General features: G+C 33.7%; 1 pseudogene; it reads right to left on the minus strand.

The window, feature by feature from the left end:
- Positions 1-8,914: 8,914 nt before the first annotated feature.
- LOC147826746 (disintegrin and metalloproteinase domain-containing protein 21-like) lies at positions 8,915-9,670 on the minus strand (annotated as a pseudogene).
- Positions 9,671-16,744: the final 7,074 nt, after the last annotated feature.

Here is a 16,744-nt window from a genome sequence, read left to right on the forward strand (position 1 = left end):
TAATTGGGGGGTAAAAAAGCTATAAGTGTAGCCTACATGTAGGTGTTGTCTAGCCTGCTGTGGGTTCAGTCCCCAGTACTACACTCAAAAAACAACCTCCCTCCCAAAAAACCCTCATAAAAACAAAACAAACTAAGAACAGCAAAAACAAAATAAAGTGTGGCTAGTGTAGTCAAGGAACTGAGTTTTAAATTTTCTTTAGTGGATTTAAATTTAAATATCCATATGTGGTTAGTGGCTATTATATAGTGTAGCACTATAATAATCCTGATATAATATTCTAGAGTATACCAAATTATGCTGAGGGGTAGGGAGCAAGAAGAGGTCAGAAGATTTTCATAGCATGGTAAGATCCTTGTCAAAGGGAAAAATAATAAAGTGCTCTAAAATGTAGCATGAAGTTTAATATAATTGCAGAAACCAAATGAAAAATAGGCACTGAATTTTAACTTTCTAGCAAGAATTTTAAAAAATTATTTTATTAACAAAAAGCCAGAAATGAGAAAAAAATAAACAAGAAGAAAGGATGAAGAGACAACCTATAGAATGGGAAAAAAATTTACCAACTGTTCCTCTGTTAGAGGACAAATATGTTGAAAACTTAAAGAACTGTAAAAAACCCATAAGACCTTAAAAAATAAGCAACTGAAATTAATAGACACTTCATAAAAGAAGTACAAATGGCCAATAAGTACATGAAAAAGTTTTTAGCATCTTTGGCTGTTAGGAAAATGTTAATCAATACAACAGCTAGTTTCTGTTTTATTCCAATCAGAATGGCTATCATCAAGAACTCAAAAAAACAACATGTGCTGGTGAGGATGTGGGGTACAAAGAATTCTTTTATGCTATTGGTGGGTATATAAACTAGTTATAAACACTACAGAAATAAGGATAAAATTCCTGAAAAAGCTAAAAATAGAAATTCCATTTGACTCCGCTGTATCTTCCTAGGTATCTTCCTGAAACTTTTCAAAGTCTTTTTATTACAGTGATATGTACCTACACATGCTTATAATATGACAATTCATAATAGCTAAACTATGGAAATAGCCTAGAGGTCCATCAGTAGAGAAATAGATAAAAATGTGGTATTTGTACTACTTAGCCATAAAGGATAGAGTTAAGTCATTTGTAGAAAAAAAGATGGATCTTGAGACCATAATATTAAGTGGAATAGATCAGACGCAAAAGGATACAATCATATAGTTTCTTTTATGTGAGAAACAGAAAATATAAGTAATTTAAAGAGCAAGATAAAGGAGAGATAATAAGATACAGGGAAGTAGTATTTTTGGAGTTGAGGAAGAGGATCAGGGAAGAGGGAACCAATGGGAGGCTAGGAGGGGGAAGGGGATCAAAAATGATCAAGATGCTATACACACATACATACATATTTATTTATTTTACCCAAAACAAATATGCATCTCAAATACATACTAATAAAAAAGAAGAAAGGATGGTCCATAGGAAATATAAAATAGAATGATGAGAATAAATTATAATATGACAATAATTCAGGTAAAAGAAAATACATAAAACATGCATATCAAATCACAGGGACTCTCAAGGAAAAAAGATGCCATGTTATTCTGTCTACAATAGATAATTACAGCAAAATAAGAGAGATAACACAAGTAGTTAAAATACATAAGCATCATCAATTTTTATTATTGATTCTAAGAACAAAAAGTACAAGTTGTTAATCTATGTAAATAACAGATATAAATACTACATATACTAAAAAGAAATGAAAAAGTAATCCCACACACTCACACACACACACACACACACACATACATAATTTTTCTATGTAACTAGGAAAAATAAATTATGAGGAAAGAAGTATTTAAACCAACAATTGCAGTTGGAGTTTTTAATGCACCTTCAAGAAGGAAAACTGCTCAAGAAGACAAAAAACAAAAATTTAGAAAGTTAAAATAATTGCCTCTGCTCAATGAGCTTAAACCAGTTCTAGATGTAATAGAATTGTACTCTACGATATAAAGAACATACATTCTTCCTGCAATTAGAGAATGTTTATAAATGAAGTCTCAAAGTACAAAATCAAAATCATAACAGATTAGAGATTAATAACAAAAGAGTTGTCTTAAATCACCTACAGATAATTTTGAAAAATATGGAGATGAAAATATAATAGTATATCATGGCTAAAAATTTAAAAACAGATTAAATTGATAAATTTCTGAAGTTATATAGATAATCCCCACTTTTCTCAGAATTAAATAAAACAATTTGCCACAAGACAAACATCAGGGAAGAAATTAAAATGTAATCAAAGACCTTTCCTCCCTAAGGAACTCCAACTCCAATAGGTTTGTTTGTATTTATTAATTTTTCTCCATGCTAGGCATCAAACCCAGAGCCTCATGTAAAACATATGCTCAACTACTGAACTACAGTTTCAGCTCTGCCACTAGACATCTTTTTCTAATTTCTTTCTTTCTCTTTCTTTCTTCTTTCCTTCCTTCCTTTTTCTTGTTAGAAATATAAAATGATTATGTTTATTGTGGGAAATTGGTACATGAACATAATATATCTTAATTCATTTTTTGTCTCTTACTCTTCTCCTTCTTCCCTGATCTTTCCAACTCTTGGTCCCCTTTCCATTTACAAAAGCTCTTGTTCCTTCAATTCTTTTCTTTTCTTTTCTCCTATCTTTTCCTTCCATTCCTCCTTTCATTAGATAACTTTAAAGGTGTGTTCTACTAAACTTTTATGGAACAGGTAATCTTTATTTTACACAAGAGAAATCCTCTAAGCTCAATTAAATCTAATGTGTTGAAACACATTATAATTAAATATGTTTTCCCAAGGAATATAAAGGTTTAATATCCATATTCTAAAAAGGGAATGATCACCAGAACATCCATAGTAGCATAGCCTTTATAAATGGAAAAAGGAAAAACAATGATGCTATGTATTATTGCAAACATTTAACATATCGTTGAAGGTCTTAGTTAATGCAAAATAACAAGGAAAAGATGCATAAGAATTGAAAGGTAGCTAGAACAATGTCATTTATTTGTAAATGGCAACTCTTTAAATAGAAAACCAATCAAGGAGTTAGGAAAAATGGCAAAATAAGACTGGCAAAAAAATACAGTGTTATGGGGTCCTGGAATCAAGATACCTGGAGAACAACAACCTGTTGAATAAAAAAAAAAAACGACATCTCTGGAACCCAGGAGGGAGCTGACAGGAAAACTGGAAACTACAGAAAAGCTGAAGAAATGCACTACAATGCAGAGAAAGGAACAGAGCAGTCCAAACCCCTCTCTGTATTTGCTAATGCAAGGCAATCCTGGAGAAGTTTTGCAGCCCCAGGGAGAAACAGTAAACTGAGCCAGCAGTTCTAGCCAAAAGAACTCACGGTTATTGTAAATCACAGAAAAACAGCATGGATTTTTCTCTGAAAGTGACTCCTTCCACATGGCAAGCTAGAGCTGGGGAAGAAATATAGTGCAGCACCTGTCATATTTGAAAATGTTTAATCAGGAGGCATTTTGGGAAGGAGTTAATTATGTAAGACTGAGCTAAGGAATAACTACAGAACAACTTCATTTCAGGGTTTTGGGGGTCACTCTGTCTCAGAAACTGGATGGAAGAAAGTCACAAGACACAACAGTGGAGAGGGCACAGGACAGATTTAGAACCTCTGAGAAGTTTAAGCTCAGACTGGGAAGACATATGTGCCCTAGCTTCTAAGCTCAGAAGCCAAGCTAGTCATTAGCAGATTATGGAGGACATTGGCTTTAAGAATGCGGGCATTAAATTCAGGGTAGTGGTTGACCCCTCCACCCATCCCTCGTCCTGCTGACAACATCAAGCCAAAGTTCAGTGGTCTGGATGCATTCCCCATCTAGCAACATGATCAGGCATATGCCTTGGCATGGAGAGTTGCCACTGCCTGGGGTGTACAGACAGAGGGGCTACTAGAGGGTGGCACCTCACAAACCCAGAAGCCATAAAGCTAGACAGAGAAAGGTGTGACTCGGGGCACACATTGGGACATGGAAACTAAGAGTAGCCAGAGTGACTATGGCCCTAGTGCAGAAGCTATTGACTGACCATGCCCAAGAGAAATGGCTGGGAAGGAATCAATATTTACACATAAAAACATGAGTGTGGAAACAAAATAGTTCTTAGTGGCAGTTCACTAACTCTCCCCTATACCTAGCAGATTCAAATACTGCTGACTCAGAAAAGAAACCTCACATTCAAAGACACAGAGGAATTTTTTTTGAAACTAATTTCTTTTTTCGTCCAGTAATTTTTTGGGGGGAGGGTTGTTTTTTTTCTCTTTTCCTCTGCCCCCCCATATTTTGCTGTCTGTTTTTGTTTTCTTTTTCTTGTTCATTGTTTTTGTTACTTTCATCCAGTTCTATTAATTTTTAAAATTCTAAATAGGATCCTTTATCTTACTTTTCTTTCTTCCTTCTCAACTTCCTTTATTTTTATTTTCCAAATTTTATTTCTTTGATTTCTCCTTCTCCACTTTCTGCATATTTATAGTACTATATGTATTATATATTATAGTATTATATAGTATTATAGTATTTTATATATATAATAGTACTACACTTTATGAATATTTAGATATTTGTTGACTTTGTGCTTTTTTTTAATTCTATATTTTTAAAGGTGGTATAGTTGTTGCATTTAATAGATACTTATTATATGTCAATGTTTGGTATGTCTTTGTGTATGTATTAAAATCATAGGTCCCTTTTCTATTGTTAATGGTAGTACAGTGATAAATTTTATTGGTTTTTATGATACATTAATATTGTTTGTTTTTGACTATTATTTTTGCTGATTTTGTTTCTATTATCTGGGTAGCATAGTTGATGCTATTAATTGTTTTTTTACTATATGTTATACTTGTATCATCCATAATACAGTAGTTCATTTCTGCAGAATTAGATGCTGGCCAATTACACTGTGCATTCACCTCCTAAAATTAATGGAGGTGCTTGGTTCATGGAATAGAGGCAAAGGCCTACAGTTAGTCATGCCCACAGTACATCACTGGAAAGAAGACACTAATTGAAGACATCTCCATACTAGCAACAAAGTCTTCCCATGATAATCAGCCACAACCCTCAGAAGACACACGCATACACAAAACAGAAATATGAGAAATTAAAATGACTCCAAATACTCTTAACTCCCCCAAAGCTGATCCATTGATGGTGAGGAAATCCAAACGAAATAGCTGAATTATATAAAACCATTAAAGAAGAATGGAATTAATAAAATAATCAATGAGCTTATAAAAGAAATAAAGAAAAAGCTAACTGAGCTAAATAAAACATATGAAACATAAATGAGCATGTTAGCAAAGAATTGGGGTGTAGGAAAAGATACCAATCAGAAATCCAGTAGATAAAACAATTCTATTGAAAGTATGGACAGTGAAAGTGAACAATGTTAGGACACAGTGTTAGAACTAGATCAGGATGATGCAAGTGACTATATATCCAGAGATAGCTTCTAAACAACAAGGGAACATGAAAATGGATCTGAGAGCTCCTAAATGATTCAAAGAAGATTAATCTAAGATTAATTGCAATTAATCTTAAAACATGAAAGGCATAAAATTATGTTTATAGAAATAATAGTAGAAAATTTCCAGATTATAATATATATATATATATATATAAAACCCCAAATAAAAGCCCAAATAGTTACAAACAGAAAAGAACCCATAACACATGATAGTCAAATTCCAAAAGTCCAAAAGAAGGATAGAATCTTGAAAGCTGTTAGAGAAAATCACTTATAAAGGTAAATCTATTACAATTATAGCACTCTTAGCATAAATCTTATAGGCCAGAAGAGCTTGGAGTGAAGTTTCTCAAGCCATAAAAGAAAACAACTTCTAACCCCAACTGATGCATCCTACAAAACTATCTTTCAAAATTCATCAATAAATAAGGTCTTTCCATGACAAAGAATACCTTAAGAAATTCATTACCACTAAACCAGCACTCCAAAAAATTCTCAAGACCATCCTAGAAAGAGACAAGGAAACTAACAATGCCAAAAAGTATAATGGGATGAGTAGTTAAGCAAAAGAGGGGATGGGAAGGAATCAGTAACAAGAAAATAATGCAGTGACAGGAGTAAGTCAACACCTTTCAGTAATAACTTTCAATGTTAATGGTCTCAATTCCCCAATCAAATGTCATAGATTGGCAGTCTGGATCAAGAAACAAAATCCAACAGTCTGTTGCATTCAAGAAACTCACCTAATCCAAGAAGAAAGCCATAGACTAATAAGCAAAGGGTGAAAAACAATATTCCACATAGTGAGAGCCTAAAAATAAGCAGGAATAGCTGTACTATTTTCAGAGAAAGTGGATTTCAAACCAAAACTGTTTAGAAGGATAAAGGTCAGTAAATACTAGTTAAGGGAACATTTCAACCAGAAGAGATAACAGTTATAAATATATATGTACCAAAAACCAGCACACCCAACTCCAAAAAACAAATACTATAGGACATAAAAGGTCAGATAAAAATCTACACCTTGTTATGGTGAATTTCAATACCCCGCTATCACAAATAGACAGATCAACTAGACAAGAAATCAACAAAGAAATATCAGAATTGAACCACATCTTCAAACAAACAAATCTACTTCATAGATAGGAACAGAGTATTCCACCTATCAAGAATAGAATAGACATTCTTCTTAACAGGACAAGGAACCCTTTCCAAGAAATAGACCATGTACTAGCTTATAATGCATGCTTAAGTTAGTTAAAAAAAAGAATTGAAATTATCATAGTGCAATGAAACTAGAAAGTAAAGAAAAATAAACCATTAAAATATGCTAACACGAGAAGATTAAAAAAATACATCCTTGAATAATCACTAGGGCACAGAAAAAATTAGAGTTTCTGGAATTAAATGATAATTCCTGTGCAACATTCCAGAAGTATGAAACATGAAAGTAGTCCCCAAAAGGAAGTTCATAGCTGTGAATGTCAACATCAGAAAAACAGAGTGAACCTGATAACCTAATAATGTACCATGAAGACCTAGAAAAAAGAGAAAAATCCAAACCCAAAGCTAGTACAAAAAAGGAAATTTTAAAGATCAAAGCAAAAATTAATGAAATAGAGACAAAAAATAAAAGAATCAGTGAATAAAAGGACTAGTTCTTTGAACAAAATAAAGAGACATTTAGCCAAATCTTATCAAAAGAAAGAAAAGATCCATAGCAATGAAATTAGAAAGGAAAAATTTGAAATCACAACATACACCACTGGAATACAGAAGATTATTACCACTTCAAAATCATGTACTTCAATAAATTGGAGAATCCAGAAGAAATGGAGAGATTCCTATTACACATTAATTGCAAAAACTGAACCAATGAGATATTAAAATCCTGAGCAATTCACTAACAGGCAGCAAAATTGAAACAGTAATAAAAAAAAAAAAAAAGACCTAACAATTTAGAAAATCCCAGGACCCAGTGGTTTCACCAATGAACTCTACAAGAACTCAGGGAAGATCTAACACCAATATTCTTCAAATTTTTCTAATGAAATTGAAAGGGAAGGAGTACTGTCAAACTTTTTCCTGGAAGCCAGGTTTTTCTTGATTTTAAAACCAGACAAAGACAGCTAAAAATGAAAACTACAGGCTAATCCCTTTACTGAACATAGATGCAAAAATTCTTAACAAGATACTAGCAAAAAGAATGCAACAAATCATAAAAAGATCATACATCATGACCTGAGGTTTCACCTGAGGTTTCATCTCAGGAATGCAGGGATAGTTCATATATGCAAATCGCTTAATATAATTCATCATATTTACAGAAGCAAGGATAAAAACCACGTCATCTTCTCTCCACAGAGGTGCTCTCCTCTGACTGGGCCAAACCTCATCATTAGTTTACATGAAACATCAGCACATGTTCTGGAAGAAGGACTGCTTGTCAATATTCAATTAACTTCAGAATTGTTTTGTGTGTTCAAAATTGAACTCATCTGTTCCTTCTTACTTTCATAGCTATTGGATGATCTTAAAATATGGTTTTTAAAGTTTACTTAGGATTTGTTTTTTTTTAAATAAAGGAAACATAGTTTTCTAAGACTTATTACATCTTACATAGAATTGTAAATATCTTCTTTATTTTATTTTATAATCAAAGTTGGATAAGAGTTGCATGGCAAAGGCGATCCTTCTCTGATAAAATTTGTCTATGCTGTTCATCATGGTTATTACATCTCTTTTCAAAGCAGTAGTCACTGCCCATGCAAGGCGTTCTGTCCTGAACATACATATCTTTTAGACTCTAGTGGGGTGTTCAGTTGTACCACTCAGAAAGATCACATTCATTGTCATTTTTTTTACACACTTCCTGATAGCATCAGCTGGCCACAACAAGGCCCCAAAGTGTAAGAATCTCCAGGTTTCAGAGTGCAATTTACCAAACAGTAAGAGTCTTCTGTACTCAATTTTTTTTTGGTACTGGGAATTGAACTCAGGACCTTGCACTTGCAAGGCAGGCAATGGAAAGACTGAGCTAAATCCCCAGTCCAATTCTGTACTCAATTTTAAGGACTCTCCTCTTCTTCAATCACACCTTTCCTGCAGTGCTTTAAATTATATTCCATAATCAAATTGTGACCCAGATCTTGTGCTATAACATGTGAAAAACCACACAAATTATCCTTTAAATAACTATTCATTCCACAGTTCCAAGCAAGATTACCTGCTGTTCCTCAAAGGCTAACTCTTCTGCTGGAGGAAATCTTTGGTTTATGAGAAAATGTGCAACATTATGCTGAACATGGCCATTAAGGCTAGATTTCTTCCAATTGCAAAAGCCTTCCAAGGTAGCACTTATTTTTCCTATAGTTATAAAATTTCATTCATTCCAGATTTCAAGTCCAAGTAAAACTACATCCAGTGCAGTAAAATAGGCATTTACTTCATTGAGAATCATGAATGCCTCCTTTTGCACATTTGAGATGTTACTTCCCGGGTAAACAAGTAGTTGATGGTCAACCATGAATACCAGTTCAACAAACGATTTGTGGTTCCACCAGCCCTCATAGGTATTTTGCATCAGAATGGAATTATTACTTTCTTGAAAATTAAATTGCCATGCTATTTCTTCTTCTGATAATCCATATTTCATGGATGGGAATACGTCTCTTTATTGACTGTTTTGTAAGCTAGATGTTCAAATGGGATAGAAAGCCTTTTGGGCTTGATTTCATAAGCAGTGTTATTTATCTGCAGTGTTCCATGAAAGCCTCTAGAACAGGTGCTAAAACAACCAGGGATTCTGCCTTCCACATACCCATGATAGTAACAGTCATCTGGAACAAAAGGATGGTCCTCAAGTATAACTGAACACAGGGAGCTGTCTGGACACCAAAAGCTTCTTGGTCTTCATGTGGACAATGTGTCTCTGACCTCCAAAGTGCAGGCTGTAGGAGAGCCAACCTGGAGCACTCATGCCTTTACCAGTGCCAGTGACCCTCAAAGGAGTCACCACTTCTAGGGGGCTGGAGTATTGGAGGTGTCCAGTTTGGAGCCATCCTGATAGGAAAAGAAACATGCCCAGCCAGAGCCACAGGAGAGTGATCCTCATGTGCACCAGGGCCTCACCCACAGCCATCACGAGTTATGAGTGAGAGCAAAGTGGGGGAGGGTGGAAGCCCTGCCAGCCTGTCTTCCCCTTTGACTTGGTTGCATGTGGCATTGGCCTTTTATGGTCTGCCTGTTGGAAGAGTCAATCCATGAAAGAAGTAGAACTAAAAGGTTAAAAAAAATAAAAGAGTAGAGAAAGGTATGGTATGAGCAGCAGGCAAGGATGGAAGAGGAAGAGCAGGGAATGGGTTAAATGGATTAGTGTTTGGTTCAAGGCATGACTCTATACAGTGTGCTGGATTCGTTCTTTAGTGTTGGTGAAGCAGAAAAGATTAAGGGTGTGCAATGAATGACAACTAGCTACAGACCTCTACTGAGCCTAGATGAAGGGCACATGGACCCACTGCACTGTTCTCTACATATATGTAGACGTGTGAACATTTCCACAATACAGACTTAAAATGCCTCCAAGGAAAAATGAAAATACATCCTTCTTTGATTAGAGAGTTTTGATTTATATCTATTGACTTAGAATACATATCAGCTGTTCTTTCTATTTCGGATGATAAATGATTTAGTCACATTAAGAAGAGATAAGGTAAAAAATACATACTTATTTTTTCTTATGAACCTTAGTTAATATGTACTTCCTTGAAACAAATGGTTACCTCTAATCCAGTCCAACTGCAAAATGTCAAAGCATCAATTGCCCTTCAAAAGCATTAGTCGCTATTTTGATGGATTTTTTTGTTCAATAAAACAATTGATAGTAGAATTGGAAGGAGGAATACCTAGAGATATTTTCAAATGTGTTTATATTTAATTATACTATTAAGTATATTATATTTTTAAAGCCTTTGGCAATATGAAATTAACAGTTGGAGATGGGAGAAATGAAAAGGGAATTTTAAACCCTGGAAAGGAGTAAGATAATCTTTGTGGGAAAGTAATAATATTGTATTGCATCAAAGGCATCAAAATCCCTGATGTTTTAGGATTATAAGGAAACTAGCTCCTAATGTTCATCTTCACATTTTTTTTATCTATCTCATAAATACAAATATAGAAAATTTTAGTAATGCAAATGTACTATTACATATTTGTGAAAATGAAAACCTGGTACCAGCACAGTATTTGGCTTTAAATTCTGATTTGTTGCTTTGTTCTTGAACCAAATATTAATAAAACCACACAGTATGAAGGTACTATGTTGCACACTTGGGAAACATAAAGGGATGTTACCTACCTGAAAAAGGTAATGGTCAGGAGTATAAATTTACACAGTGTTTGGGTAAAAATACACTGTAAGAATCTAAAATTTAAAAAAATCTGTAAAATTGTATTTGCTATTTTACATATAAAATGTGTATTTTTATCTAGTTAGTGAAAATATCCACAGCTTTCATAAGATCACTAAAGTACTGCTGGACTAGTTAGGAAAAAGTATGGAAGAAAGTGCCGTATGTGATGAGGGATGTAAAATATGCTGAACAAATACCACAGTAGGGAGCACAGAAATGAAAGACACCAGACACAACCTCTCTACAACCCAGCACCCATTTCTCCTTTAGTTCTATTTTTATCCTGATTCTAAGTTGTTTGACCTCTTTTGTCTAAAATCATTTTCCTGAAACTTATGCAATCTTCAAAATTTATGTAATCTTCCTTTTGTGAAAATCAACAACAATATCTTTTCTGTTAACACTGTCAGGAAGAGCTCTCTTTTACAAATTTTACAACAACTTGTATTTCAACGACATGAAACACAGCAGAAGAGGCACTTTCTGTTCTGGGAATCCTCTTCTACTGGGTAGACCAGATGTTCAGTCACAATGTTCTTTGATTGCTCAAACCAATTTGAAACCATTAAATTGCCAGCTATTTCATTAGACTTTTATTATTATTATCTTTCAAACCTTTTTAATTATCTTTCACCAATCTGCCAGATCAATCCCATGTAACCACAAAACACTAGGTGTTTGCTTTAGCCCATTCTTGTCCATCATCTTGTCCATATTCTCACTGTTTAGCAAGCGTGTGGACCACCCATATAGCCTAAAGTATTTGTATATTTTTTATTATTGCAGTTTATCTTCAAAAATCCTTAACCATCAGCCTGCACCATGTTTTGTATAATATTGTTACCCTTAACCATCCTGACTCTTACACAGTTAACAACTTTTATTATTTATTGAACTTAATCATCACATTCACAGAGGACTCACATAACTCATCTTTCCATGTTTTCCCACTTTTTAATTTCCACCATTTTGCTAGCATCTGTATAGTCTAGCTGTAGGCCCCATCAGTTCAATCATTGTGGACCAAAATCTCAACTCACTATAAAGTCATGCTGTTGCCAGCTTTTGCTACTCCTGCAACACACTGTTAATACTGCTGCAAAAATAAACCTCAGGGTCTATTTATAGAGTGAAGCAAGAGGAAAAACACAAAACTAGAGTAGGATACCTTGACATCTCAGCTTAAAGGCAGAAGTCATGAATAGATATTTATTTCAAACACTTATATGCTTTTAATAATTTTTGCTTAGTTTTCTATATTGTCTTATTCAAGTGTAAATTTACTCAGCTCTAAATAGGACCCTTAGATGAAAATTGACATTGTCTTTTTCTCTGCCAGTTGCATTATAATAGAAGGTCAATCATGGTAAGTTAAGTTGTCAAACCAAGAAATCTTCACTTAGTGCTTATTAAGTACAGGGTTGGGTACTTTTCATAGTAGTTATTTGTTTATTTATTTTTCAGTACTGGGGATCAAACTTAGGACTTGTGCTTGCAAAGCATGCATGGTGCCACTGAGATAAATCCCCGGCCCTTTTCTTAGTAGTTATTACACATAGTGACAGGGGGCTTGTTTTCAGTGTGACCATTATCCTCAACAATGAAGTGATCAGAGTGCCGTGATTGCTTCAGTTAAGTAATCAAGTAATATAAAGATTAGGCTTCATAAAATACCAAGAGCTCAGAAAACAAAATAAAATCACTAAAAGGTATCTTTGAGGACTTTTCTAAATTGTGAATAAAATTCTGACATGATAATTTGTTGTTCATGTCTCTCTTCATATATATTTGGTAATTATAACAATATAGATTTTTGTGGTGGCAGAAAATAATTATCTATTACTAATGTGGGATTCTTGAGTGAACAGACAAATCTGTCAGAATATGTTTCTGAGACCCTCAACTTTGCAAGCAGGTAATAGAAAAAAACATTCAAAGGAATACTGGAGCCAGACTGTCTTTGTCCCCATTACATTATTTTATACAATGACTTTAGAGCCATTGCTCCTGAGAGAATATAACATTTTCATTCATGAAATGGTGGTGTGCCATGAGAGTATGGCGACTCCAAAATGGACTGTCACATATCATCTTTTATAAATTGTTTTATTCTTCCCAAAGCTTCATCAAATGCATGAACATCTCCCACCTACTCCTTATTCTTATTTATAGTCCAATTCAATGTTTTCAAATTATGATTAATGATACACTGAAAACAGTTCAAATGCTCCAAATCTAATAGAGTAGACTAGGAAATAATAAAGGGCACAGTCCTCAAGATCTGAACACACGGTGAAAATCCTGTTTTGTTTTTGAAGTGTGTATGCATATGTATATATTCATGTACTGATTATTTGTGTTTCTATTCTTTAGCTCTCGACTCTTGAATGGCTTACCATGATCCTCCTTTCTAGTTATAGCCTATTCCTCATGGATTATTTTACTATACATTTCTGTGATCAAAAATTTTGAGATCACGTGTGACAAATATTCACTCCTTCAATTGTCTCTCATTTGATGACATTCTAGATTTAGCTGCTGGGAACAAGAGCCTCTCGTTCTGTAGAACATAGCAACTGGGTAGGTTTCCTCTCTGTTCTGGCTCTCTCATCTTATCCAAACTTTTCTTCTACTTACTTTTCAATGTGAATAAGTGTGACTCCCTTACTCTCTTTCAGTGTGCTTCAATAACTGTTCAATAGCTGGATAAATCTGAATTCCTTATCTCCATTCTGTGTATTCATCATATACAAAATGGTCATTTCACTATCTGTAATTTCACTCACAGTGCTACACTGATCCCAGACTAATTCTTCAACAATGACCCACATTATGGAGAACTTGAAGTATTTCAAGTTCCAGAAATATGTCAACCCTGTTTATAACACGTTCTGAGAAATCCAGACATCTGAAATCATTTTTATCTTTCTAAGGTCAATGAATAACTCAGACATTCCATGGCTGCACCATACATACAATTTGTCTATTACAGAGAACTGTCAATAAGAAAAGGAAAAACCCCCAAAATTTATTGGATAAGAGATGACTAAAACAACAGTGTGGAGATAAATTTCACAGATGAAATGACAAGCTGAGTAGCCAAAAAAAAAAAAAAAAAAATCAGTCTGAGTCTCCTGCATGTAACAGGCTGGATGGGGTTAAATCATGGAAAGAACTTTATTTATAAGGTTGTAATAGCTGTAAGTTTGATATCAGTCAGTGTCTTACTATTGCCCCCTCACTTAGAAAATCTATATCTGCACCTTTTTTTCTTAATTGACTTTCTTCTTTCCTTAGCCTTTCATCCCAACCATTTCCGAGGGACCAAAATTTATATGATAGTTTTAATCTCTGTATTAATTTTCTAGGACTGCTATCACAAAGTAACACAAAATGAGTGGTTTGAACAACAGAAATTTATCGTCTCACAATTCTAGAAGCTAAAAAGTCAAATATCACAATGTTCCCGAGAACATTCTCTATCAGATTACTAAGAAATTATTTATTTCAGTCTTCTCTCCAACTTCTAATCATTTCCTAGACTGGGGTAGCATAATTTTAATTTTTATCTGCTGTTCTCCTTGTGTCCAAAATCTCTTTCCTTTATAGGAACATCTAATTATATAAGACAATATAGTTGCTTAATTAAAACTGTCATAAGGGGGCCGGGGATTTAGCTCAGTGGTTTTGCCGCCTGCTGCGTAAGTGCAAGTACCCGAGTTTGATACCTGGTACAAAACAAACAAACAAACAAAAAACTGTCATAAGACACAAAAGTCATTATATATAGTAAAAAAGTCAATTCATGAAGGAGATATATAAAAATTACAAATATACATACATCCAACATCAGTGCACCTAAATATGCAGGAATATATTGACATTTTTGTAAGGGAAAAATAGCAGTACAAGAGCAGGAGAATTCAATACACCACTAGCAATAACAGATTGAACATACAGACAGATGGTGAATGAACAAATAAAACTAGATTTGAACAAATTTACAGTAACTTACTATATATTTTATAATGAATTAGAAGATAGGAGTTTGAAAGTTTCCAAAAAAAGAAATGAAAAACGTTCAATGAGATAAAATGCTAGTTATCTTGATTTGTTCCTTACAGATTGTAAATATCAGTTTATCTCACTGTACCTCTCAGAGGTACAATTATGTGTCAGAAAAAAATGAATTATTTGAATAATAATAATATAAAATAATTTTATTTTAAAGTGAAAAGCGATAAATATAAAACTTGAATTAACTAAAATACTATGTTGACTTTAGTTTTATCTGATAAAATGACAGAGATATGGTTTTATAATGTAATTCTATAACAGGTCCAATTTTGCCAATGAGAATTTTGATTAAGAATATTACATTAAAATTTTAAGTATAATTATCTGTGAAATATTATTATTTTATGTCACTTACATTTAGTTAATTTTCCATTCATATATTTGCTTTTTATTTTATCATCCAGTAGCTAAGTTCTTTTTCCAGTTGGCAGAGAATTGTGGGAGAACTCCAGGTATCAGTGAGAAGCCAGGACTCCCTAACACATAGCTGCAAGAAAATGAATTGTGCCAAGAATGTGAATGAACTTGGAAACAGATTCATTCCTGGTTGAGCCCCCAGATGAGACTATGGTCTGAACAACATCTTGATTACAGCCTTGTGAGACTCTGAGTACACTGACCAGGAAATCCTGTGCCTAAAAGCCCAGGTCATTGAAACGCAGAGATCTTATACGTGTGGTTAAGTCACTAGTTTGGGGATAATATTTTTAAAATATGACAATGAATAACTATACTTTAAGAAATACCTTTTCTTCCATTTTTAATCTCAAGAATCTTGAAAGAATAATGTTGTTACCTGATATTTGTTCTCTAAGCTAATTCTTTAAAAAATAAAGTCTGCTCATTTTCTACTGGGATTTGTTTTCCTTTTCCTTCCAAAATTCTTAGATATAAAAGATTCAAAACTTCCTATCGGAGCCTTTGTATGCTAAGAGATGTAAGTCATGAAATAAAAAAGACGGAGAGCTTCATTCTTTAACAATATTTGCCTCAAAGAAAAGCCTTGGGCTGTCTAAGATAGTTTATACAAATCTCATTTTTGAAGGCAAAATATTGGATATACTAATGACTGAAACATTTGATGTAACAGAAATAATGAAAATCTCCCTATAAGTGCACACACAATTCTCACCCCTGGTTTCAGGATAATGAAGATCTGGCTCCGATTTCCCTAACATCTCTCAAACTATCTCAATATATAATCCTGATAAACCATTGATCTTCCTGAATATAATGATGATCATGAGCATAAAGATGATGGGTATTAATGCACTGAGATTATCTGGAAAGAATTTACTCTTAGTGAACTCCTTAGGTCCCTCAGTTAGCCAGCCCAAGAAAACAAGAGAGAAGTTTATTAGTGGAGTTGGAACAGAGATTGTCAGTTTTAATGCTACTGATATTTTGAGTTAGATTTTTCTTTTTTCTGATAGGCTTTCCACTTCATTGTTTGGCCTTTACCTCAAAAATATTTTCAAATGTTACCAAATGTCCCCTGATGAATAAAGTCAACTCTGGTTGAGAACCACTCATCTGGAGTTAAGAATGAGAATCCAAGTCAGACTTCACTTTTAAAAATAAGTAATAGCCTACATAATTTTACTCAAATTTTTTATTATGTATCTCCAAATATTTTTCAACTCTAAGACCATGACCCATATTGAAAGCCATTTAGAATACTTATTATCCCAGTTTCTCTGCAAAAAATAAAAGTATGATTA

This window comes from Heterocephalus glaber, unplaced genomic scaffold (genome assembly GCF_053883595.1).
Source record: "Heterocephalus glaber isolate CG9 unplaced genomic scaffold, H.glaber_assembly_v1.0 deba00001461, whole genome shotgun sequence".
Lineage (NCBI taxonomy): Eukaryota > Metazoa > Chordata > Mammalia > Rodentia > Bathyergidae > Heterocephalus > Heterocephalus glaber.